Raw genomic sequence first — 26355 nt, 5'->3', positions numbered from 1 at the left:
TGGGACATTTCTTTCTGTCTTTGACTACCCTAAGATATTTACATAGAATTGGAATCTTTGCATCAAAGGGCATCAAAGGCAAATAAATATTTTGATAAAAATTTAACTACATCCCTCACTATTTATATTGCATGTACTAAGTCATTTTAACTACTTAAGTATTCTGTCTATGGCTTTTGAAAAAGCTATTCAACATTTAAAATTTTTGTAAGTTAACCTGTTTTTCTAACCATACTTTATGGGCTTTAAAAATGAGAAAATCTAACATAGAGTTGCAACAAATGACCAAAACCAGACAGTGAACCCAAATATAATTGCTGAGATGTATTTTAAAGCTCATTTCCCCATGCCTTTAAGTTTTCTGGGAATGTTTTTTTTAAGGGTAAAAGAGCATTGACAAAAGTCATGGTTTGAGCAAATGATCTTTGGCAGGTGGAAAGTGGAGCATGAACCTCAAAAGGTCCTTTTTTCCCTTTTGATTCAGCTATCCATTTCCTCAAATCTATTCTTCAAGAGAAAATAACAAGATTTTCTATTTTTTTCTTCAAGGAAAACTCATGAAACTTTAGGCATGTGTATTTATAAAAATGGACCATCTTGGCTGTGATTTACACAACATTGTTTTATTGGCCATGTTCAAAGGATCATAAAAGATGATGACATTTCCATCTGTAGCTTTGTTTGGTTTCAACTTCATGGAACAAGGAACCCCCTGTCTTGTCCCTCCCCACTTAAAGTTTCCTGTTCTGCATTATCTTCTCCCATTAGATTATAAGCTCTTTAAGGACAGGGATTGCCTTTTTCTTATTTGTATCCCCTACATATAACACAGTGTCTGGCACATAGTAGGTGCATAATAAATGGTTTTTTAATTGAACAAAAGGAAAGCTCCAAACTGGGGCATTTTGCTGCATTTACTGAAACTATTTACTGATCTCCTCTCGGGCTTCTAATTACGTAACCAATTTTATTCTTTTATCCTTATTTCAAATCAACTTATGATTTCAATTTAGCTTTTTAATATTTAAAGCTTTAAGCATTCACTCAATAAATTATTCATTAGATGTAGGTCTAATTGCTTCATATACAATAAATACCTTAGTAATATTCACAGTCAAAACCAACTTTTCACTTATGCTATTTCAGACCTATTAGAACCATTCCTAATAGTACTTGGTCTGTCTTATACTGGACTGATTCTTTCCTATATCCCTGAACTTAAATTAATTAGCTAAATTCTGTTACATTGCTAGATTACAATAGCTGTCCTTTAAAACATCTAACTACAAATATTAATGTAGTAGTATTGATCAAAGGAGTTTCTTGATTAATAAGTTTACATGGATGAGAGATTTTGGTTATATGTTCCTTTGTAGATAGACCATGGACTTACTCATTCTTATCTCCTTGATGATGGTTTCATAGACTGGTGAAGCCTCCTCAGTGAATTCACTGAAACGCACATTGCGGGAAGTATTCTTCTAGGAGATTCCACCCTTTTGCACTAGTGTATTAAAGGGGAACATGACTCCTCATTAAGACCCTTTTGATTTTCAGTAGAATTAAGATTGTACTGAGGTTAATGGATGCTTTATGTGTCAACATACATTGGAGCCACATTCTCTGTCATATGGCAGGCATGAAGAGAAAGAACCCTTGGCTAAGGTCTCAAGAAATGGCAGCAACCAAGAAGTAGTATGGTATTGAGAGTGCCTGGACCTCGTCCTGAAAAAGTAGCAGCAGAAGCATAGCTTTAATTTCTGTATTTCTTCTGTAGAGACAAAAGAAGTTCTTGGGTAGCATGAGCCCAGAATCTATCCTTCTACCAAGGGAATGGAGGTGATACTGTCAGTGTTGAGATTGTCTCATAAGTAACCCAAAGTCTGAGAGTTTGGGATGTGGCTTTCTACTGACATAAGTGGAATTTCCTGCCTAGTGTGCCTCTTGGTGAGAGAAAAGGATTGTTTCCCTATGCCTCCAATCGAACAGTAAAAGTTGACATTGAAATCTTCAGACTTACATTGAAGCTACTTTATGTCCTTGATTTCAGGAAACAATTCTTTATTGCATTTTTCTATCCCTTCATATAGTTCTTCCACCATTAGTCTTTGAACTTTATTAGAACTACCTACAATTTTCTGTTCTAAATTTTAAATACAAATTATTTTAAATAAAAATTTCTTTCTACTAAAAGAAAGAAGGCCTCTCATAAAGGATAAAGATCTTACTTTATTTACAAAGAATTTCAGGACAATTGCTCTATGGGACAGAAAGGCAGGAGTTGCCAAGAAACATGATCAAGAAACTATGAAAAAGACACAGTCTCTCTCCATTTCTGAGACTTCTTCTTTGTATCTTATTAAAACAGAGCCTGCCAAGAGTTTTGGACTGGTGTTCTTAAATTGGCCCTTATATTGCCAAGTTGACTGTAGAAGAGAAGGAAGAATGAGAAGGCCAAGTGATCATATCAAGCCAGGGAAATATAGCTCTGGGGAATCTGGTTGTCTTTCCCAGTGGATGTTCCCTTGAGTTGCATATGTAAATACTAAAAATCTTCATGCAGTAGACATGATAGTACTTGGAGGTCATAAGGCAGAGTTTTGAGACCACAACATGAAACTAGCCATAGTTGTATTGCTGCAATATCTTCAGATACTTTCAAAATTCTCTTGTATTGTTTCACTGGACCCAGATGGCTCAGGAGGAGAAGTGAGCCTGGTGACCTGCACAGCTCTCCCTCCCTCAAAACAAAGTCAAGTGCAAGTCATGTCATCATTTCTCTGATGTCATGGTCTTCTTCAAAAATGAAGGACAAACACAGACAGTTTAGCTGACCCTGACAAGATACTTTTGGTCTGTCTCTAGCCATTCTTTTCATGTTTACCCCTACTACTTATAAATTCCATTTCAAATACTTTGCCTTAAATATTGGTTTAGTATAATTAAGGTAAATTATTAATTCCATTGGTAATTACATGAACTGGTGTGGTAATAAATATTTATTAAGTGTTTACGATGTACTATGAACTGTCCAAGCACTGGGAATACAAAAAGAGGCTGAGACAGTCCCTACCCTTAAGGAGCTTGAGAGAATAATGTTAAATTGGAATGACTAAACTAAAATTAAAAGTGGAAGGGAAAGTCTTCTTGTAGAGTGGTTAGATCCCTCTACAAATGTGGACAAATTGCTGAGAATGAGAAGGCACAGAAATGAGAGTTGCAGTCAAATCTTGGATCTACCAAAGTACCAAAATGAAAAGAATTCCTTAAAGTCATCTTGCTTGAATTATATAGACTGATGGCTCCCACTGATTAGCTTCTTGATTTCTTCCTAGAAAAATCTGTGCTAAAAATACTTTAATAGACTGTTAAGCAGTAAATAACTCCCCAATTATGTTACAAACATATATTTTCCTCTGTGACAACAAGCATATGTATGTTTGAAGCATTATAGGTTTCTTCAGTGATTTGGAGCATTTAGTGGGAAAAAGTTATCATTATATTTGTGGTAAACATTAAATGAAAAAAATCTAAAAATATATTATTAGTAGTATATTGATTTACCCTGGGGGTGGTCATAACACATTTTTGTTGTTGTTGAAAGGGATTCATGAAACAAAAAATGTCAGAAACCATGAGAGAAACAATATTTAAACCCACGGTTGCTTGAATTGTATTCATATTTATTCAAATGATATGCAAATCAGAACCCCCCCCCCAGGAATGGAAATGAACATCCTCACCCATATTTCAAGTCTTAATTATTTCCTAATTATGTCCTGTCTGTTTTATTCCTTTAACTACTCTGTTAATGTGAACTCTGTGTTAAGACTGGGACCTTGTTCTATTTCTATATCTCACACATGACCTAAGGCTGTGACCAGCATATAGTATATACTCAATAAATGGCTATTTATTGGTCAAGTAATATTTGCTGATTAAAATATTGAGAAGCATATTCAGTGAATATATGTCCAGATTCCTTGAGGACCTCACATTACTTGTATAACAAAAGAATTATATCTATAGTCTATTTGAAATGTCAGAAATGGGAAAACCAGCTCTTTTAAAAAAATCAGTGATTTTTGATTTAATTGGTGCTTCATCATTAATTTATTATGTTGCTTTTAGCAAGGCAGGAGATGTTGGAAATGAAAAGCTATCTCATAACATGATCATGGGAATAGATGATGAAAATGATTACATTCATTCATTTAGTAACTGACCCTTATTAAGGGCACAATGCTGGGCTCTTGGAGATTAAGGAAAAGATAAAACTCATTGTCCATTGTAAGCAAAAAAAAGTGCGTCATAACACGACAGCAAAGCTAAGGAATAAGATGGCTTAGATTTTCTAAAATACATACAGATGTTCAAAGTAGGGTAAAGATGTTTTTTAACAAATCAACTATCTTTCATTTACTATTATCCCAGAAACAATATGATAACAAAGAGAGGTCAACAATTTCACAACCAAAGAGATTCTTTGCACTAGGTGGGCACAGCTATATCTAACAAAAAAAAAAAAACACAAACCCAAAACATTATTATGATTAGACACAGTAGGTGCTCAGGAAATACTTTTTGATTGGTTGAAGTTACTTCATGAAAAATCATTTTAACATAATGACTTCTGGTAAGTTAATGCTGTCTCTACCCATGCTTGCATTTTGAAACTATCGTCTCTATTTTTCTTCAATCAGTTTGATTTGATAAACATTTATTAGGCACCTACTATGTGTCAGACACTGTGCTAAGTGCTGGGGATGCAAAAATAGGAAGTCTCTACCCTCAAGGAGCCTATAATCTAATGGTGGAGGGGCAACATGCAGACAAATACATACAAAGAAGCAGGAGAAGGCAGTGTCATGGAAACCTACAGAGAATGATCAGCAGTATCAAAGATGGCAGGTAAATCAAGAAGGATGAAGAGGAGCCCTTTAGATTCAAAATTTAGTAATGGTTGATTTTGGAGAAGGTAGTTTCAGTGGAGTGATGAGGTTTAAGAGTTTAGAATCTAGTGAGAGGAGAAAAAAAAACATATTGACTGGGAGCCAAGATGGTGGAGTATAGGACGAATCTGTAGAAGCTGCCCCCCCATATCCCATAAAATACCTGTAAAAAATAACTCTAAACAAATTATAGAGCAGCAGGGACCACAAAGCGATGGAGTGAAGGAGATCTCCAGCCCAGGGCAGCCTTGGGGGCTGACAGAAGGGGTCTATTGCACTGGGCATGGAGTGGAGTGCAGCCCAGCCTTAGCTACACTGCAGAGATGGGACTGGAGCGGCCCTCAGGGGGCAGAGTCCCAGGGAGCAGCTGTAATTCCCAGGTCCCTCAACCCACAATTGCCAGGGACAGCTTCAGGGGTCAGTGAGAAATCTCTTTCACCTGTGTGAGAAGGGAACATGGTCTGGCTCTGGTGGTCCCAGGGTGGCGACAGTTGCTGCAGCACAGAGTCCATTTTAGGAGCCCTCAGCCTAAAACCCATGGGAGAATCACACAGCTGATCTGAATCTCAGCCCTTTTGAGATGGCAGCCCTGGGGTGAGGAAGGGCTCTGGCTGGCCTGGTGGAGCTGTGTGGATGCTCTGGAGAGTGAATTCTACTCATAACTTCTGGGCAAAATAGAGTGCTTGTGGTTGCTCCCAGACCAGAGGACAGGCCAGGAAATGAATAAACTCCTCTCCCTTGATTGTGCCACCTTGGAGGAACTCAGAACTTACAGGTCTCCAGAGTATACCTTCCTCTTCACAAAGAACTCAAAAGTCAAGTAACTGACTGTGAAAATGCCCCCAAAAGGGAAAAAAAAATAAGACTATCGAAGGCTCTCTTCTTGGTGAATAGGTATTCCATCCTTTAGGGTAAGGAACAGCAATGCATACCATCAGAGGAAGGCATAAAAGTCAAGCCTTTTGCATGCAAAATTTAAAAATATGGAAAAAATAAATATGCAAAGGTCTTAGACCATGGAAGAGCTCATAAAGGATTTTGAAAATCAAATAAGAGAGGTGGAGGAAAAATTGGGAAGAGAAATGAGAGCAATGCAAGAAAATCATGAAAAGACAGTCAACAGCTTGCTAAATGTTGAAGAAAATAACACCTTTAAAAATAGGCTAACTCAATTGGCAAAAGAGGTCCAGAACACCAGTGAGAAGAAGAATATTTTAAAAAGCAGAATTAGCCAAATGGAAAAAGAGCTTCAAAAGCTCACTGAATAAAATAGTTCTTTAAAAATTAGAATGGAGCAGATGGAAGTTAATGACTTTATGAGAAACCAAGAAATTACAAAATAAAACCAAAAGCATGAAAAAATAGAAGACAATGTGAAATATCTCTTTGGAAAAACAACTGACCTGAAAAATAGATCTAGAAGGGACAGTTTAAAAATTATGGGGCTACCTGAAAGCCTGATCAAAAAGAGTGTAGACATCATCTTTCATGAAATTATCAAGGAAAATTGCCCTGATATTCTAGAACCAGAGGGCAAAATAAATATCGAAAGAATCCACCAATCACCTCCTGACAGAGATCAGAAAAGAGAAACTCCTAGGAATATTGTAGCCAAATTCCAGAGTTCTCAGGTCAAGGAGAAAATATTGCAAGCAGCTAGAAAGAAACAATTTGAGTATTGTGGAAATACAATCAAGACAACATAAGACCTAGCAGCTTCTACATTAAGGGATGAAAGAGCTTGGAATATAATATTCCAGAAGTCAAAGGAACAAGGATTAAAACCAAGAATCACCACCCCAGCAAAACTGAGTATAGTATTCAGGGGAAAAAATGATCATTCAGTGAAATAGAGGACTTTCAAGCATTCTTGATGAAAAGGCCAGAACTGAATAGAAAATTTGACTTTCAAACACAAGAATGAAGAGAAACATGAAAAGGTAATCAGAAAAGAGAAATCATAAGGGACTTGCTAAAGTTGAATTGTTTACATTCCTACATGGAAAGATAATATTTATAACTCTTGAAACTTTTCTTAGTATTTGGGTAGTTGGAGGGATTATACACACACACACACACACAAATATATATAGAGAGAGCACAGGATGAGTTGAATAGGAAGGAATGATATCTAAAAAAAATAAAATTAAGAGGTGAAAGAGGAATCTATCGGGAGGAGAAAGGAAGAAATGGAATGGGGCAAATTATCTCTTAAAAGAGGCAAGGAAAAGCTTTTTCAATGGAGATGAAAAGGGAGCAGTGAGAGGGGAAAAGTGGAGCTTACTTTCATCACATTTGACTTAAGGAAGGAATAACATGCACACTCAATTTGGTATGAAAATCTATTTTACTCTACAGGAAAGTAGAGGAGAAAGGGATAAGTGAGGTGGGGGGGATGATAGAAGGGAGGGCAAATGGGATGTGAGAGTAATTAGAAGTAAAGGCTTTTGGGGATGGACAAGGTCAAACGAGAGAGTAGAATAAATGGGGGGCTGGATAGGATGGAGGGAAATATAGTTAGTCGTACACAACATGACTATTATGAAAGTCTTTTGCGAAACTACACATATATAGCCTATATTGAATTGCTTGCCTTCTCAGTGGAGATGGGTGGGGAGGGAGAAAGGGAGAGAAGTTGAAATTCAAAGTTTTAGGAATAAATGTTGAGAATTCTTTTTACATGCAACTGGGAAATAAGAAATACAGGTAGTGGGGTATAGAAATCTATCTTGCCCTACAAGTAGAGAGAGAAGATAAGGATAAGAAAAGGGAGGAGTGTGATAGAAGGGAGGGCAGATTGGGGGAAGGGGTAATCAGAATGCACAGTGTTTTGGGGTGGGAGGAGGGGTGAGATGGGGAGAAAATTTGGAACTCAAAATTTTGTCAAAATGAATGTTGAAAAGTAAAAATAAATAAATAAACATTTAAAAAAGATACTGATTGTAGATGACATTTTCAAGGAATTTAACCACAAAGAGAAGAGATATAGGATAAACAATAAATGAAACAATGATTTGGGATAGTAAGAGTAAGGGGGATTTGAGGCATGTCAGACTTTATAGAACCATGAGCCTATCATTTTTGGGGACTGGGAGAATATTGCTGTTTCTTCAACAAGAATTTATTAAATTCCTACCACGTGCTACTACTTTATTCCATATCATTTTTTCATTCAGTTGGTCCAATCGTATTGGAATTACATGTAAGAATCATGCCCTGTATTTCTTTTCAATCATTTCAATAGTGTCCAACTCTTTATTACTCCATTTGGGGTTTCTGGCAAATCACTGGAATGGTTTGCCATTCCTTCTCCATCTCATTTTACAGATGAGGAAACTGAGGCAAAGAGGGTAAAGTGATTTGGCCAGAATCACACAACTAGTATCAATTATGGTTGTATTTTTTTAATCTGTCAAGGCCTTTTGCTTTAACTTTCTAGAATTTGTTTCCTATCTAATTTACCTCTGAGTATAAGAACTCCAGGTTTGTATTACAGTCCCATTAAATACTTTCCAACTGAGTTATTCCCTGAGTTTGAGATCTGTGAGCTCCACTGGCTATGAACCATTGGTATCTGGTCCTTTCCCCCAGTTCCTTGGATAGGGCTCTTCCTTATCTGGCCTTCAAAATGTGTCTTGCTTGGCTTTAGACCTTCAACCCTGACTTGGTAGTTACTTCCTTCCCACTTCTAGAAATTTAAATGACTCATGGACCTTGGAAGAATCTTTGTATGACATCTCTTTTGTCCTTGTTTCTCTGAAGCCACCTAGATATTATGGACAAATGCTCCTTAAATGAATTTTTTCACTTCATCTGCCACTCTTGCTTAGAGTCTGGCACCCATTGCGGTGACTTGAGTCCCAATCCATGTCACTATCTCAGCTGAGTGATTTATTAACATCTTTCTGCAATAGAAAAATACAGTAGAAAAATCATCAGTCACACCTAGCACAATGCATGGCACATAGTAGGCATTTAACAAAGGCTTGTCGAATAAGTAGTAACCTCAACAATGATAGATTTATGGCATTCTCACTTCGCTTTATTCTGTCCATTAACACGATCATTGCTTCAGATCAGCCCCACCATAAATGTGCTTGGAGGGAAGAGAAAGAAACACAAAGTCAACGAAAGAATAAAGGCTTTCATCAAAATCGCTGATGGGAGATTTAAGAACTCAGTGAATGTTATTTGGAGAAAATTATTCTAGGAATTCACTATTAATTCCTAGGTTTCTTCACTTTTGTAATAAAAACAGAGATTCTTAGTCATCCAAATGTTAATGGCTTTGATTTCTCCTATTTATAGATGAAACAAAGAAACATTCAAACTTAAGGACTGTACTCTACCAGCAAGAGTACTTAGTAGAAAGAATAGTAATCCTGAGAACTAATGTGATTAACAATACAGCATTACCCATCTCTGGATGTTAAAAATGTGGTATTTCTTGAAGAGCTGATCTGTAAAGTATATTTTAGTCAACCTTGATAATTTCACCAAAGGCAGGGAGACTCTTTATATAAGAGGGAATAAAAGATCAACATTTTTGGGCAGATCAGTGGCTGTGTGGATAGAGTGCTTCTCTTGGCATCATGCAGATCATTTAATGTCAGTGAGCCTCAGTTTCCTCATTAGTTTCTGCATTACTGTCATTTCCCAATATATCTTCCCTAGCTCTCCCATCACTTACTGAAGATAAAAAAGAGGAGCGGGGGAAAGTTCAGTAACATGAACCAATGAATTAAGTTCAGTCTTCCACAATCAGAATCCACCACCTCTTTCCTATTAATTTTTCTGAGTCCAAGTTTAGTAATTACAATTTTATAGTGTTCACTTTTGATTTCTGTTGCTGTTATTTCTGTTTCTAGGCATGGAGCATGTTCTTTTCCTGGTTTTACTGACATTGCATCAGCCCCTTTAAGTCTTACCATGCTCCTCTGTCTTCTCTGTATTTGGTGTTGCTTTCTCTTCAGGAATTTTTCATTACATTCATGTACTATAATTTGTTTAGTTGCTCCCTGATCAATAGGCGTCTTTGTTGTTCATTTGTTTCCAGTTCTTGATCACTCAAAAAAAGCTACTTTACATATTTTGGTGCATACAGGACTTTGTTTTTATCATTGACTTCTTTGGGATTTATGGTATGGATGTTTTAATCACTTTCTTAGCTTAATTTCAAATCACTTTCCAAAATGGATGGACCAATTTATAACTCCATTAATGTGCTACAGACTTCCCAATATTTGACTACTCTCTTTGTCATCTTTGCCAATTTGCTAGGTATGAAATAGCACTTCGGATTTGTTCCAATTTGTATTTCTCTTATTAGTGATTTGGAATATTCTTTTCCTATAGTGGTAAATACTTTTCAGTTCTCCTTAGAAAGTATCTTTGATGTCAGTGGATAAGAACACATGTTACAAGATACTGTGAATCTACTTTACCACATATCCCTGAAAAGTTATCATTCAACTTCTGCTTATATCCCTCGTGGCAGCTGATTCTACCTTTAGGCAACTGGTATTGTCATTGTTTTCCACACAGGCTGAAAGCTGTCTCTCCATAACTTCTTCCTGGCCCATGCCCGGTTCTGCCATGTGGTGCCTGATTCTTCTCCCAGATATTTGAAGATCAGTCCTCTCTGTCTTTTGTAATTCTTGCTAAACATTCCTTTTCCTTCAGCTATATCCTCAAGCAACACATTATTTAGCTGTATTACCATGCTAGTTTGTATAGCTCTTTAAGGTTTTCAAAATACTTCACATGTTGTCACATCTGACCCTCACAACTGTATTGTGAGAAGACACTACAGCTACTATTATTGCCAATGTTTTAGATGAGGAAACAGGGTCAGGGAGATTGAGAGTTGTCCATAGCCATCCAACTATTAAAGGTTAGAAAAATGATTCAAATCTTAGGGATTCCTTAGATCCAGATCCAGTGCTATGTTTTCTTATTCACTGCTTCATTTTTCATTATTCACTTAACATGGTGATGATAGATGACCAATTACTAAGACTCTTATGGGAGCTCTCTGTGGCAAAAAACAATGTCATATGTTTCTGCCTGTGATCTTTCTCCCAGTCTCCTCATCTATGACCTTTTTTTTTTTCCATTCAAGTGCTCTGTAGTATTCTCTGATGACAATGTCTTTTCTGTTTCTCTCTCCCTTGACCTTGACCCAAATATTCTCTATCATGCTTCCCCTCTCTGGCTTCTGAATTTTGTCATGTGAATGTGCCTTCCTAGGATAATGTAAGGATCCCATATCCTTCTCATCAATTCTACTACTGAACCTTAGAATTTCTAACCCTTTACATTTTACCTACTAATGAACTCTTATAAACGATGTTTTTTTTCCAACTAGAGTATGAACTCTTTGAGAATTGAGATCTTTCTCATTTAAAAAAAAATGCATCTCTAGTACAGTATTTGTCATAATGTAAGCTTTTATCTCATTTGGCCAATTCTGCTTTTTAAGAAATTCTTTTCTTCAATGAGTGCTTATATCTCCCTTTTTGTTTGGTTTATCCTGGTTAACAACCAGAATACAGAGGTTTTACACAGTTATTTATTCAGTGCATTTTTGTTTCTCCTTTTCTGCTTGACCTATTCTGCTTTAAAGGAGTTTTATTTTCTTCATTGAATTTTTTTGTGCTTTTATCATGAGGGGAATTCTGTTTTTTAAAATTAATTTTCTTCAGTATTTTTGTGTCTCTTTTGCCAAGCTGTTAACTCTCTTAATAATTTTCTTGTATCGTTTCCTTTTCTTTCTCTAATTTTTCCTGACCACTCTTATCTCTTTCTTTAACTCTGCCAGGAATTCTTGTTAGGCTTGGATACAGTTGGCATTTTTCTTTTGAGGCTTTGTAGCTGTTTTCACATTGTCCTCTGTGTTTATGTCTTGGTGTTTCCTGCTACGATATTAGCTTTTTATGGTCAAATTGTTTTTTTTTTTAATTTTTATTCAGTTTACCACATCCCACCTCATATACACAAAATACTATACTATTTATTCTGAATAAAGTTTTCCTGTTCCAGAGACATAATCTTGTCCAGAGTCTCATCCCACCAATTTGGTGATATCTATGAAGGTAAAATTGCCTCTTCACATCCTTATCTCTAGTTCATATTGCTTGCTATTCATACTTTATGAATTTGTATATAGATGTCTGAAGCCATAGTGTTTGTTACTGACTCCTTTTTTGGATTTTCTATCCAGTGAATTTTGGAGTGTCTTAGATCCTAGAATGAGAATTAACCTCTTGGTTAGGGTTAACTGATCTCAGTAATATAGACTGAAGGGTTTGGGGGCAGAGAGTTGGGAAGATCATTAGATATGTAGAGTATCTTTTTCTGCTCTCTGTAATTAATTTTTGTTTTATTTCTAGTTGCCTATTTTATACTGTGAACTATAGAAGAGATATCAAGGCAATATGAAAACACACACATATACATATATATATGTATATATATATATATATATATAGATAGATAGATAGATAGATAGATATAGATAGATAGATACATCTCGCCATTTAAGACATACCTAAAACATCATCTTCTGCTTGAAGCCTTTCTTAATACTCCTAACCACTACTGCTCTCCCTTCCAAATTACACTGTATTTCACTGCTTAGCATTTTGTAGTATTTATTAATTTATTTTTATTCTTTTTATATTTTATACGTACTTCTTATCCCAACTCCTACCATTAGAAAGTAAGTTCCCCTTGAGGGAGGATCGTTTCATTATTTGTATTTGTATCTCAAGTGCTCAGCATAGTACCTGGGGCATTAATTTAGTAGTTTTGGCCATATCCAACTCTTTGTGACCCCATTTGGGGTTTTCTTGGCAGAGATACTGGAGTGATTTGTCATTTCCTTCTCCAGCTCCTTTTACAGATGAGAAAACTGAGGCAAACAAGGTGAAGTGACTTATCCAGGGTCACACAGCTAGGAAATGTCTGAGTCCAGATTTTAACTCAAATCTTCTTGAACCCAAGCTTAGAGTTCTATTTGTTGTATCACCTACCTGCTCATTTCTGGCACGTAAGTGCATGTATGTATATATAGATACTTATATACTTGTATAAACACATATACATGGCACCCAAAGGGAAAAGCCACATGTACAGTCTGTATAAACACATATATACATGCATATATACATACTTTTAGATGAATCCAGATCTTATAATATAGGAAGTTGGTGAAAAGTTGCTTGGTAAAAAAGATGGTGGACTTCAATATTTTCCCTTTTTAGAAGATGATTTCTAGTGCTCATTTTTCCTGAAACATTTTTAAAAAGTTATATGTTAATGATACCACATAAATATTATGAATTCCTTTGCCACCTAGAACCTTTTAGTCTTCTAAAAATCAACATAATTATATAATACCATGTAATGTAGTTATGGGGAATTTAAACAAATTTGCCCTACTTTATCTCAAAATATATTTACAATTATTTTTCCCTAGACCTATAGATTTTATAATAAATCCTTCTATATTTCCCAATTGTTTCTATGATATTAAAAATGATGAATCCCAAATTGAATAATTCTGTTTTTTTCTCTATTATGTTTTGTTTTTTTACTTGACCTAGCCCTCATTCAGGCAAAGTCTATAAAAGTTTGCTAGGTGAAAATTGTCAGGTTGTTGTTAAGTCATGTCTGACTCTTTGTGATCCCATTTGGCGTTTTCTTGACAAAAGTACCGGTTTGTCATTTCCTTCTCCAGCTCATTTTATAGATGAGGAAATTGAGGCTAATTGAGTTAAGTGACTTGCCCAGGGTCACACAGCTAGTCTGAGGCTGGGTTTGAACTTGGGTCTTCCTGACTAGCTATCTCCTAGGGGAAGCTAAGTGGTGCAGTTAATACAGTGCCAAGTCTAGACTTGCTCATTGTCTGAGGCCAGATTTGAACTCAGGAAGATGTATCTTCATGATTCCATGCCCAGAACTCCATCAATTTCACCACCTAGCTTCCCTAAATTAGCAGGTATTTCTGAGACAGTGTAGCAACTTCTTCATCATTTGAAGTACTGTTGGTCTCCCTCTTAGAAGAGAAGGTAAAGGGTCTGAGAGCCAATGAAGATACAGGTGTAGGGTAAAGCTTTCACTCTTCCTTAAATCCTTGGCTCTCAAACCTTCTGGGAACGTAGGGTTTCTAGTAATTGAGCATAGAGGCAACTGTATATTCACCTGCCAGGGGTTTTGCCCTTTCTCAGTGAGATCTAGGTAGAGATGATTAGGCTGCAGGAGAGAACAACCTCTTCATAAAGCCTGAGGAACTTGGTACATCACTCCACAGACACCTGGAAGCCCCTTTGCTCCAAAATACTGCCTCCCAGCTTCAGATATGCTAGTTTTGGCATGAGTGATATTTTATGGGGCTTTTCCCTTTAGGTGGCAAGATCATCCACTGTCTAGTTCAGGAATTGGCCTTGTACTCTGTCCCACAGCTGTTCTCAGGCTAAGAGGGGGGAAGGAAATTTGAGGTAGACAAGTTGAGATTTATCTCACAAGTTCCAGATAAATACTGAAAAGATCTGGTACTTTGAGAGCCCCAAAGAACTATGATCAATTTAAATTGGTCTTGACTCCAGAAGACGGATGATCTTGGCAGAGAGGGGATAGAATCTAGATGTGGAATGAGAAACACTTTTGCACCCGACCAATGTGTGAATTAGTTTTGACTCTACTTTTTTGTTACAAGGGAGAGGGATTTTATTATTTTGAAGTTGGTGGAGGGTAGGGACTGGTGATAGTGATTAGAAAAAAAAGAAAGAAGAAAAGAATGTCAATGAAACATTTCATAATGCACACAAAAAAAACAAAAGGTACTTCATAAGGGGACAGAGAAAAGTAGGGCTTCATTAGTACTACCATATTGAATTTAATCTGTACTTCAAAAAAAGCCCTATATAACAGGTCATATATGCATCCATCTGTCAGTTCCACATATAAGCCTCTTTTCTTTATGTATACATGCACACACATATGTATGTGTGTGTATATAGAGACAGAGAACAATATTTCTATTTGTTAATGTTGGTCAAATTCACAGTACAATATTTATTTTCAGGAAAAAAAGAAGTGATACAGAGTGATTAGGAAGGTCCCAATCCATCAGCATGAGAATCTTTATCTGTAACATTTGCACCCTTTGGAGGAAAGTACATTATCCTGAATGAGTATTCCACCCAACTTTGGCCATATATGATGAAAATGGACCCAGAACCAGCAGAGACTATATATAAATGTAGAAGTCCCTCTTTTCTAATGTGTTAAAGAAGGGCTTAATACAAATATAAATATAGATTACACACTCACTTTTTCTCCTGAATAATCTCGTATCCTATTCCATATATAGGGTTATTATTATTGGAATTACAATAATGCTTATTACCAATGTTGCTTTTATTTTGCATCACCAATTACCATTGAACTATCAGGTCTAACAATTATTATTAATAATAAAATTAGCTTTACTAGCTAAACCTACAAAGGAAGGGTTAAAAGAGGTATTAAAAAAAAACAAAACCTAAGCCAACTAGAGATATGGAGTCTCTATTGATGCATGACAGATATTTTCAGAGATGGACCTCATGTACATACTATATTTCAGAATTTTGAGTAGAATATAGGGGCCAAGTCAATGATCTACTAGTGTATACATTAAAATCTACCTTCTCCTTACAAAATAGATTTTTCTGACCTTGTCTCTTGGTCAGATATAATTAAGGGCAGTGATTACTAGGTACCAGATTTTGGATGTGATTGAGAGAGGAAGGAAACGCTGGCATTTTAACTTTCAACCTCAGGGTTATAAGGAACTCAGTAGAAACAAAGGAAATTTGATGGTTAGTGGTATGAAATAATGTAAGATCATCTTTTAAGGGTCTGAGAAAGAAGAAAGAAATTGCTTTTCTGATGATTTCCTACTAATGGATTTTTTTTGTCTCTCAATAAGAAAAAAAAACCCATATGTTGACTTCAAAGACTCATAGATTTAGTCAGAAGGGTCCTTAGAGTTCCTCACCTCTGATCTTTACTAAGGTGAGTAAATTGAGCCCCCAAGAAATTAAAGGACTTCCCTAAGTCCTCAAAGATTGTAAGACAGTAGGTCATTTAGCTGTTAACAAAAACGGACTTAACCGTAGAAGGAAAAAATTATTCAACAAGTTTAGTCATTGAGGATAACCTGATTCAGCTTAGTAAACCTCCCTGGCTAGTTTCCCATCTCAGTTCACTCACCAAATATCAGGGCCTGATTGGAGCTTCTTGTGAGTGATACAAATGATGTCAACAGCTGGAGTCTTTAGTACTCTGAGTCAGCGATTTATCAAGAATAGTTTCAATATCTTTTGAAGAAAAATTAGATTAATTTGCATGAGGCAGGGGTTAAAATTTTAATGAGGAGAAAAGGGGATGGTTTCTAAAGTGGCTAATGGGACTGCACATGGGTCTCTGGGACCTATGCAGATTTTAGACATACATAAAGATTTTGACATACACGAAGATTTTAGACATACATAAAGATGGGACAGGTAATGGAGAATCAATGCAAAAACATGACATTGTCTTTTAAGATAGTTGCTAATACTATGATAGCATTACATATATAGATATAGATATAGATATAGATATAGATATAGATATAGATATATATGGACTGGAAAGGGCAGCACCAAAAAAAAAAAACCAAAAAAACAAAAGCAAAAACAAAACAGTTAGGGAGATGAAGCCCATGATAAAGAGAGGATCTGTCTGTCCTTGAGCTCATCACCTGTTTCAGCCAAACTACATATTAGGCTACTGAAAAAATGGCGGACGTGACTTTTGAACCCCTGTTGTTAATCTTTGAAAAATCACAAAGAGCAGAAAAAATACTGAAAGATTTTTAGGAAAGGGAAAAGAGTGAATTACACAAAATATAGGTCAGGTATTTGATGATAATTCCTGCCCAAATTCTAGAATAGTATTTCTTTTTTGTGTTATGAACTTCTCTGGCAATCTGGTGAAACCTATGAACTGCTTCTCTGAAAAATATTTCTAAATGTATAAAATACATGATATAATAAAAGAAATTAAAGATTAGTGAACAAAATGAACTTTTCCCCCATTCAAATTCATAGAACCTCTGGTCCTTGGATTCAATGTCAAGGATGTATTGTCTTTAACATATTATTGAAAGGATCATTTGTGAATATGTAGAAAAAGCAGCAATGATTCTGTAAGATTACCAAGAAAAGATATGAGTAGTGCTAATTGAGATATATCTAATTATGACAAGTCTTTGTTTCTTTCCTTAGTTAGCAAATATCAGCATATGAGCCATCAAGCATATAATGTGTAGTACAAAACTTATTAAGAATTAGGCATCTGAAACTTTGTATGTTTTGATCTCGAGGATAAAATCTGGACGTTTTTGAGGGTGCTCGGAACAAAGCATATTTCAACAACTTTCGTTTCTCTTGACTTTGTTAATAATTGTCTTGACTTACTAACAAAAATTCCTTTCACCAATGAGAGTCAGTTACAGTTATATATGTACCATTTGGTGTACATTTGGAGGTTAAATCAGTTTCACATTTTACGAAATATTGTTTTTAGGAATTTTATACTAAAAGAATATATTTTCCCCTTCATCTTCTTCCTCGGCTGGAATAGGCTGTACTGAGAGGCACTGGGTCTGTAAGCAAGTAGGCAAGTTCTAAAATTCAAATCAGTTGAAACGTGAATCTAGGGACGTTACTCATTTCTAGTGATCTTTGTTTTGGGACCAGTGAAACAAAATAGACAAATAAACAAAATAAACAAAGCAATTGAACTGTTTTTTTTTTTTAATAGAAAAGCAAAGATAGAAGGAGGTATCCAGTTCTCTCCTTGTCTGTTATCTCTCCCATCCATCCAGAGCTGTGATCCTGTTCCTTCTTTGAGCTTCTGTTTCCTCTCCATTTAGCAACCCCCTGCGACAAACAAGAAACAAAAATAAAACACCCACCTTCTTGTTATCTCTAGTTTTCTTCCCAGCCTTACCTTACTCTTTTCCCTATCTACGATTATGCCCACTCTTTTACCTTTTGGAAGTCTAAGTTGGTTGGCGGGTTCTTTATGCCTTTCTGCTGTCTTCTTTAGCAAACTCCTGTTTTTTTCCCCCCTTCATATCAGAAGTTTCTCTCTGTTAACACTGAATTAATATCCTTCCTGGGGACAGTACAAGTAGTTACCTGGCACAGTTCAGCAGAGGTTAGCCAATTTCCTTATTTTCTATGATACAACCCCATGAATTGGGTCTTGTTTCTAGATGGAAACAGGTTCTATCCAGTATTGCTTCATTTGCCCCTAAATGGCTAAAACACCATGCTTTGCCAAAGTTAAGTTAGATCGTACTACCATTATACATACATTTGAATAGCAGACTTGCATATATTTGGTGATAAACACAGTTACTAGTTTACCACAAAAGCCCCAACTTACTGGTGGCCTGTAACCTATCATGAGGGGCAGCTAGGTAGATAAAGCTCTGTGCCTGGATTCAGGAAGACTCATCTTCCTGAATTCAAATTTGAGCTCAGGCAACCCTGTTTGCCTCAGTTTCCGTATCTGTAAAATGAACTGGAAAAGGAAATGGCAAACCACTCCAGTATTTTTGCCAAGAAAGCCCCAAATGGGGTCACAAGAGTCAGACGTGACTGAAATAACTAAACAGTACCTACCATTTCTTACATTTTCTTAATGTACCTATAAGTAGCATGTATAAATGGAATTTCATCATGGTAACATACCCATATTCTAATGCAAAAATTTACCAAATGCATGTTGCTCTTTATCACGATTAGTTTGTATATTGGAAGTTGTCATAAGCTGGACAAATGTTAGAAAGATGAATCAGCTGAAACCTTATAAGCCTCAGTTCCTTACTATGTAAGTCCTGAGATCCAGTGAATCCCAAATTTAAAGGTAGAGTTGCTCATTCCATTTATCACTTTTCCTTCTGAAGGAATTTAGTGACAATCTTTTTCTCTTCTGCTGAAAGTGTGAGCATGTAGTCACTCAGTCTTTAACACAGTTTGAAACATGATATGATTCCTAACTTTCCAAATGTGTTCTGATTTTGCCACTGTTAAAACATCACTCTTTGCCAAAATGAAATTACCCTTTACTACAGTTACACACTCATTTGAATAGCAGATGCATATGTATGTGGAGAGAAACACAGATATACTATGTTAACTGTAAAAACTTTCAAATTAACTCTTTATCTGTGGGTTGTTACTAAGTCCTGACATAATAAATTGAGTTATGTTCTTCAGATTTATACCAGTCTCAACATCTGTGAAAGTGAATATACAATGTTAGGAAATAGCTTTCATTTCAGGGTTGAATAGGTCACTCAAAATAAAAATTTCCATCTACAAATTTTATATCTTTTTAAATAGTTTAGAGGCAGTATGGCCAAATGGATATAATTATAATTATAATCCAAGAGAATTGTCCAATAACACTAAGAGATTCAATGACTTGCTGAATGTCACATAATCTGTAAATTTCAGAAGCTGGATTTGAACTCAGGTTTCCCAGGGACAGCTTCTGGGCTTTATCTCTTTGAAAATATTGAATTTAATAAAGTGGGTCAAACTGAACACCACTTGAGATATGGTCTCCATAACTTTGACATGTTTATTTGCTCATTTTGGTGATGGTTGGTAGTGTAGTATTTCTGTTAAGTCTTCACCTAACCAAAAACTATGTTGACTCTTAGATTTTTTTCCAGGTCCTGAAAATTCCTATGCACTGTCTGTTGGTATGTGGTTAGAGAACAAGTATCTCCCACAAGGTGACACAGTGAACTCAATGCTGTAAATGCATTCTGTTTCATATTCTGTCATTGATCATGAAATTGAAGAAATCTTTTTCACCGTATCAGCTTTTTCATTCCCCTGATTTCATTGTTCCAGTGATTACTCAGGGGAATAAAACAGGTGATGCTGAAAGTCAAAATATGTTTTGAAAATTTATTTTTCAAAATTTTATTTATTTGTGCTGTATACATTTATAATTGTTCTTCCTGCTTCCTCTCCCGAACCATACTTCCTGAACAACCACAACAACAAAAAAATAACCAAAACAAACTGAAACTTCATTATAAGGATACATAGTCCAGCAAAATAAATCCCCGCATTGATCGTGCCTGAAAATGTATATTTCTCTCAGCACTTCAAGTTAATCACCTCTATGTCAGGAGGTAAATGGAGTGTTTCATTTTCATTCTTTTAGGCTCAAGGTTTATCTTGCACAGATCAAAGTTCTAAAATCTCTGAGTTGTTTTTCTCGACTGTATAAATTGCTTTGCTAATTCTGTTCACCTATCTTTGCATCACTTCCTAGAGATCTTTCCCAGTTTTCTTTTAAAAGTGATCATTTTGTCATCTCTTTTGGTACAATAGCACTCTTACATTCATGTACCATAATTTGTTCAACCAGTCCCTAAAAGAAAGATAGCCTATTAATTTCAACTTTGTGACCACTACAAAAAAGGGTTATTAGAAATAATTTTGTACATATTATTCCTTTTCTATTTTTTTTGATCTTGTTAAGAATCTAGACCTAATAGGTTGTTGTCCATCATTCTCGAAGAGGATCAAAATGACATCTCTATATTGAAGTCATGGTACAGTGTATCTGTGGGTTATCGGACCAAGACAAGCTCAGAGTGCTCTACCACAGAAAGGTGACAAATAGTCCATGTGAACATTTGGGGTGGATTCTCTAAATTTTGTACATTTTGTGTTTATTTTGAACCACTTCAGTTCTGCTTTGCTTATACGGTACAACCCCTTTTTGATGCAGGCACTCCACATGAGTGTTCATTTGCTAGCATCTCCCATGTCATGCAAACAGTTCTAAAGTTCTTCAGAAAGACCTTGAGAGTGCCCTTGTAACACTTCTGACCACCATGCGGGCACATTCCTTGTATGAGTTCTCTGTAAGATAGTCTTTTAGGCAAGCATGTTAGGCATTCAAAAAAAAAAAAAATGAACAACCCATTGTAACTGTGCTCTCTGCAGTAGAGTTTTAATGTTTGGCAGTTTAGCTAGAGAAAAGACCTTATCTTGCCCGGTGATCTTCAGAATCTCCCTAAGACAATTCTGGGTGTTCTTGTAGTGGTATAGCTAAGTCACAGGTATAGACAGTTCAGTTACTTTGGGGGTCTAGTTCTAAATTGCTTTCCATAATGACTGGACCAATTTATAGCTTCACCAGCAACACCCTAGTATCCCTGAACTTAGTGCCTAGTCCATAGAGGCACTTCAATATTCACTGACTATTTTCTTGAAGCCTCCCAACATTTATTGTATTTCCCTTTTGTGTTCTTTGCAAGTATGTGTGTGTGTGTGTGTGTGTGTGATAAAAATCTCAGTTGTTTTAATTTCCACTTCTCTTAGTGTTTCTCATTTAGAGCATTTAAAAAAAAATATGGCTGCTGATTACTTGTAGTTTTTTCTTTGAAAACTGCATGTTCATATACTTTGACCACATATCAATTAGAGAATGACTCTAAGTTTTAGGAATTTTTATCACTTCCTTATATATCTTAGATATGAGACCTTTACCAGAGAAACTTTTTGCAATTTTTTTCCATTTATTAGTTTGTCTTCTACTTTTAACTACATTAGATTTGTATGTGCAATAAAAAGTATCTAATTAGAATTGTCTGTTTTATTTTGTGCAATATTCATTGCTTGTTAGAATAAATTTAAGGGGGGAATGGTCACTTTCACCTGGTCTAAAATCTCATGAATAATTAAGAAAGGAAGGACAGATTATAAAATAATCAATAACTTCGATTCCATGGTGAGAGATGTATTTTTAGAGCTATTCCAAGAACTACTGTCAAACATTATTAGATTGTGATAGTAAATGAATTTGATCAGTTTGTCTCTCTTTCACTCTGAGAGCTACCCCTAAAAGAAACATCCCAGAGTAATTTTGCCAATTTAGAAGTGTTGGCAAAACACTTGCAAACTTGGTTTCCCAACATTATGATGTCAGCTGATGGTTAATAGAAAATGCAAAGTTTCAGAAAGTTATCAGATTGGTTCTTAGATATCTTGGATTATGTAATATGAAAGTCAAGTCCATTGCTTGGTAGAAGAAATAGGAATATTGAAGTAACAAAGATTCAGGGGTAACAGTCTATCTGATACATAATTTTGAGGTTCACATTGATGCTAAGTGAAATTGGATTGCCTGGATAACTTTTTCCCACTAAAATTACTTTACCAAGTGATTGGATGAGATGAAAGTCCTCATGCCTTGGATTTAAGGGATTTATTTTGTAAAAAACAGACCTCTTGTAAACAGATGATATTACAAGCCAGGCAGGAAGGTAAGAAGGTCAAAATGTTTATATTTGCTTCTCTGTTTTTTCACATTCCAGGATAGGATTTGTAGTTGTCATGAAACATTTCAAAACAAACGAAGACCTTCAGGGTTAGAGAAAATCAATTCTTTTATTGTTTTAAGTTTGAAGACTTAAGAACACATAATTTCACACTGACAAAATTCTTTTTAAGTAGTATTTAATTTTACCCAAATTACATGTACAAACAAATTTTAATGTTTGTTTTCTTTTTTAAGTTTTGAATTCCAAATTTTATCCCTTTCTTCTTTCTCTCACCTCTCCCTGAAATGAAAAGCAATCTGAAATAGGTTATACATATGCAATCATGTGAAACATATTTCTATAGTAGTAATATTGTGGAAGAAAACTTGATTAAAAAAGAAAGTGAAACATAGTGTGCTTCATTCTGTATTCAGAGGCCATCAGTTCTTTCTCTGGAGGTGGATAGCATTTTTCATCATGAGTCCTTTGGGATTGTGTGGGATCATTATATTTCTGAGAACAGTTAAGCCATTCACAGTTGTTCATCATACAATATTGCTGTTAACTATGTGCAGTGCTGTCCTGGTTCTGTTCACCTCATTCTGTATCAGTTCATATAAGCTTTTCCAGATTTTTCTGAAATCATTCTCCTCATCATTTCTTATAGCACAATAATGTTTCATCACAATTATATACAATATTCAGTCATTCCCCAATTGATGGACATCCCCTCAAGTTCCAATTCTTAGCCACCACAGAAAGAGCTGCTATGAATATTTTTTGTACCAATAGGTTCTTTTCCCCTTTTTTGGATCTCTTTGGGATGCAGACCCAGTAGTGGTATTGCTGAATCAAAGGGCTTGACCAAATTCTTAAATATAACTGGGCTTAGATGGGCCTATCTGAGGACAAATTCATGGTCTAATAATATATAGATTTGTTGACTTCCTAGTAGGAGACTGTAGGGGACAATGTCAAGGGAACTAGTCTCTAGAATTAAAGGACATAGTTCAGATATTACCTTTGATACTTACTACGATTGTGACCTTTGACAAATTACTTACTGTCCCTCCCTGAACCTCAGTTTTCTCAACTTTAAATTGAGGAAGTTACACAATATCAGAGGGCCTCAGATCAGTGAGCTTAGATCAGTCCTTTTCGGGAGGCACTGGGGTTAAGAAATTCATGCAGATGCAGAAGATGATTTTTATTTTTGTTGTAATTTGAGTAGAAATTTAAAATGAGGATCAACTTGAGAAGTGGATTGATCATGGAAGAGGATATGTGGAAGAAAATTACACTGTAGGACAGGGTATGGTTGTTAGATTCCACAGATGAGACAATTACTAGTTGGATTACATATTTAAGAGAGAATTTGACTGGATGTCTGAATAAATTAATGGGAAAAAGCATGTTTTTTACTCTTACTATCTTCAAAGCATTAAATTAGAAACTTAGGATAGAATATTGGAGGCAGTCCCTGCCCTAAAAAGACTTCACATTCTAGTAGTAAAGACAAGATTATTAAATGAGCTTCTACTTTGGAAGAATTGGTGCTGACCTATATTCTGTATTTTGGCCACTAATTTTTGAAATGTTGCAAGCATGCTCATGATAGCACCATCTAATTTGTCTTTAGGTGTATAAAAGAGTAAAGGATGCGCTCTCAGGTGCTTTGAGGAACTCTGTCATGAAAGCCTGTGATAGCTGAGATATTTGGCAGCTCGTTCTTGAACAGCTTTGGAATTTAAGTTAGGTCTTGGTTGTCAAACTAAATTTTGATTTGTCATTAAGGCAGTCTCAGATCTAGAGATCCATGGGGAAAAATCCTTAATACAATGGAAGAATCCTTTTAAAACCTTACCTTCATTAAAGTTGGATACACTTGTCCATGTTTATTTTAGTGTTCAACCAGTGTAAAAGAGATTCCAGTAATAAGAAGGAGTCCTCTACTATTTTATTTCCTCCAGAAATACTTAAGGAATTATTTGGGATCACTTGATTTTCTAAAATTAAAATTATTGAGACATTGCATTGAGGGGCCTTTTTTGAGTATGATTTCTTACTTCACTGTTTATGGCTAGAACTGATGGAGAAGGATTGGTCAGTGGCTAAAAAAAATATGGATGTGTAGCCCATGGATTTTAATTTTTATATTTATATGAAGACAGAATTATTCTGACTTATTCTAGATGTACTACCCCCTTCCTCCCCCCCCCCCCCAGTATACTATCTATTTTTGTTTACTGTTCTTGAGGGTTGGCTTATTGTTCTGTTGTGTGAGAAATTTTAGCTTTTGATAAATTTCAAAGACTTGTTTTGTGGACCATTGACCTTCTTCAGAGGGCAGCCCTTTAGGATAGAGAGATCTGTTTATCACCATGACATTAGTTTGTTTTGTGTTATGAAAATAGCTTCAGAGACACTAACAGGATAGAAAAAGGCATCTAACCTACATCTTTTGGAGCATGTGCTTTTCCCCTGAGGACAGAGGATAGAAACAGACTGCAGCCAGTCAAGTCAAGGTCTAGCTGTCCTCTCTGTTCACATTCATAAGATCATTACAGTTGGTCCTGATGCTGCACTCTTAAGTACCACTGGGTCAGTTATTTATACTGTCTCTGTACTTTCTGGACCACCAGTGCTCTCACCATGGATTGTCTCTCCAAATTTGTGTGTGAGCTCCTTGAGGGCATGTCCTTTCTATTTAGTCTCTAGCACTTCGCACGGAACTTGACATGTAGAAAGCACCATACGCATTCTAATTTAAACAATTTTTAACTTAGGAGATGAGCACTAGTTTTAAAAAATAAAAATAGTCTTTATTTTACCAAAAGATTAATGACAAGGCTTTTCTAAAGAATATCCCTTCACCTTGACCCCTAGTTCCTCCACAGTGCATTTAAAATCCAATTCATTAAAGAGAAATAGAACTTATGCCCATCCCTACAGAAATACATCAAACAAATTGATCTTTATTTTTCATTTTCCAGGATGATGTTATTCATGGAAATTGTTATCAATGTGTCGATGTAACTAAATCAATCATTGCATGACTCACCAGCATTTGCTTCACTGCACATGTGGGGCTTGTTCTTTAATTTGTGTTATGGATGACATTTAGAGAGCTTGTCATGGTTCGTGATTCAGCATCTTGGACTCATGGTCATGGTAGGGAGGATGTGTTTGATGTAATTCAATACTGATGGACCGTATGAAAACATTATAGGCCGTTAGTGGCAGAAATGACTGGTGAAAAAAATGAATATACATTTAAAGAAAACTGCCTCTCTTCCTAAATGGGGGCATCACTTATGCCTAGATGAATCATTAAAAGATATTCAAAACTGACAGTAATATCAGCCAATTTGGATGGTATGGCAAGACTAATATTTTCCTTGACTCAACATTCCTCTCCTTTCCTCCCCTCATTGACAACCTAGGACACTTCTCTTTCCTAATTCTGTGGGATTAGTTTTCTCTAAAAAGAGACAAAGCTATAATATTAGTTAGAGAGTTAAAGATCTTCCCTACCCATTAATAGACTTGCGCATTAACAGAAGCTTGATTGGGGAGATTTGTTTTGTAGGAAGGCCCGCACCTTTTGTTAATTTCTAGTAAGTCACTGGTTCTCCAGGGTTGTGATGCCCTCTGGCTCTGAAAAATGTGTAAATACTCTGAGGTGAGATTTTACTTTGGGGCTTACTCATTGGAAGTGTTTGCTTGGCCAGATGAGATTCTGGGTAACCTCTAAGGAGCCCCTATGGCTTTGAAAACCCAGATGTTGGTGCTTCCCTCTCTGATAATTATGTATGTATTGCTTATGGTCAGACGGTTGGAAGTCCTGGGTGTTGATCTTTATTTCTCTGTTTGTATTTTCTCTGAAGTTCAGAGTGATGACTTTTTTTCCCCTGAACTAAATGAATGATATATGTGCTTGATTAAAATAGATTGTTCACACCTCAAAAGTTGCTTTCCTTGTACAAAAGCAGTTCTAAGAATCTGTGC

At 35.9% G+C, this 26355-nt stretch overlaps 1 protein-coding gene across 37 annotated transcripts in view; it reads left to right on the top strand.

The window, feature by feature from the left end:
* Positions 1–26355, top strand: part of ANK2 (ankyrin 2) — a 763693-nt gene that overhangs the window by 517543 nt on the left and 219795 nt on the right. The gene's annotated exons all lie outside the window — the stretch shown is intronic.

Source organism: Notamacropus eugenii, chromosome 7, assembly GCF_028372415.1.
Source record: "Notamacropus eugenii isolate mMacEug1 chromosome 7, mMacEug1.pri_v2, whole genome shotgun sequence".
Taxonomy (NCBI): domain Eukaryota; kingdom Metazoa; phylum Chordata; class Mammalia; order Diprotodontia; family Macropodidae; genus Notamacropus; species Notamacropus eugenii.
This window is presented reverse-complemented; position numbering and strand designations above follow the sequence as displayed.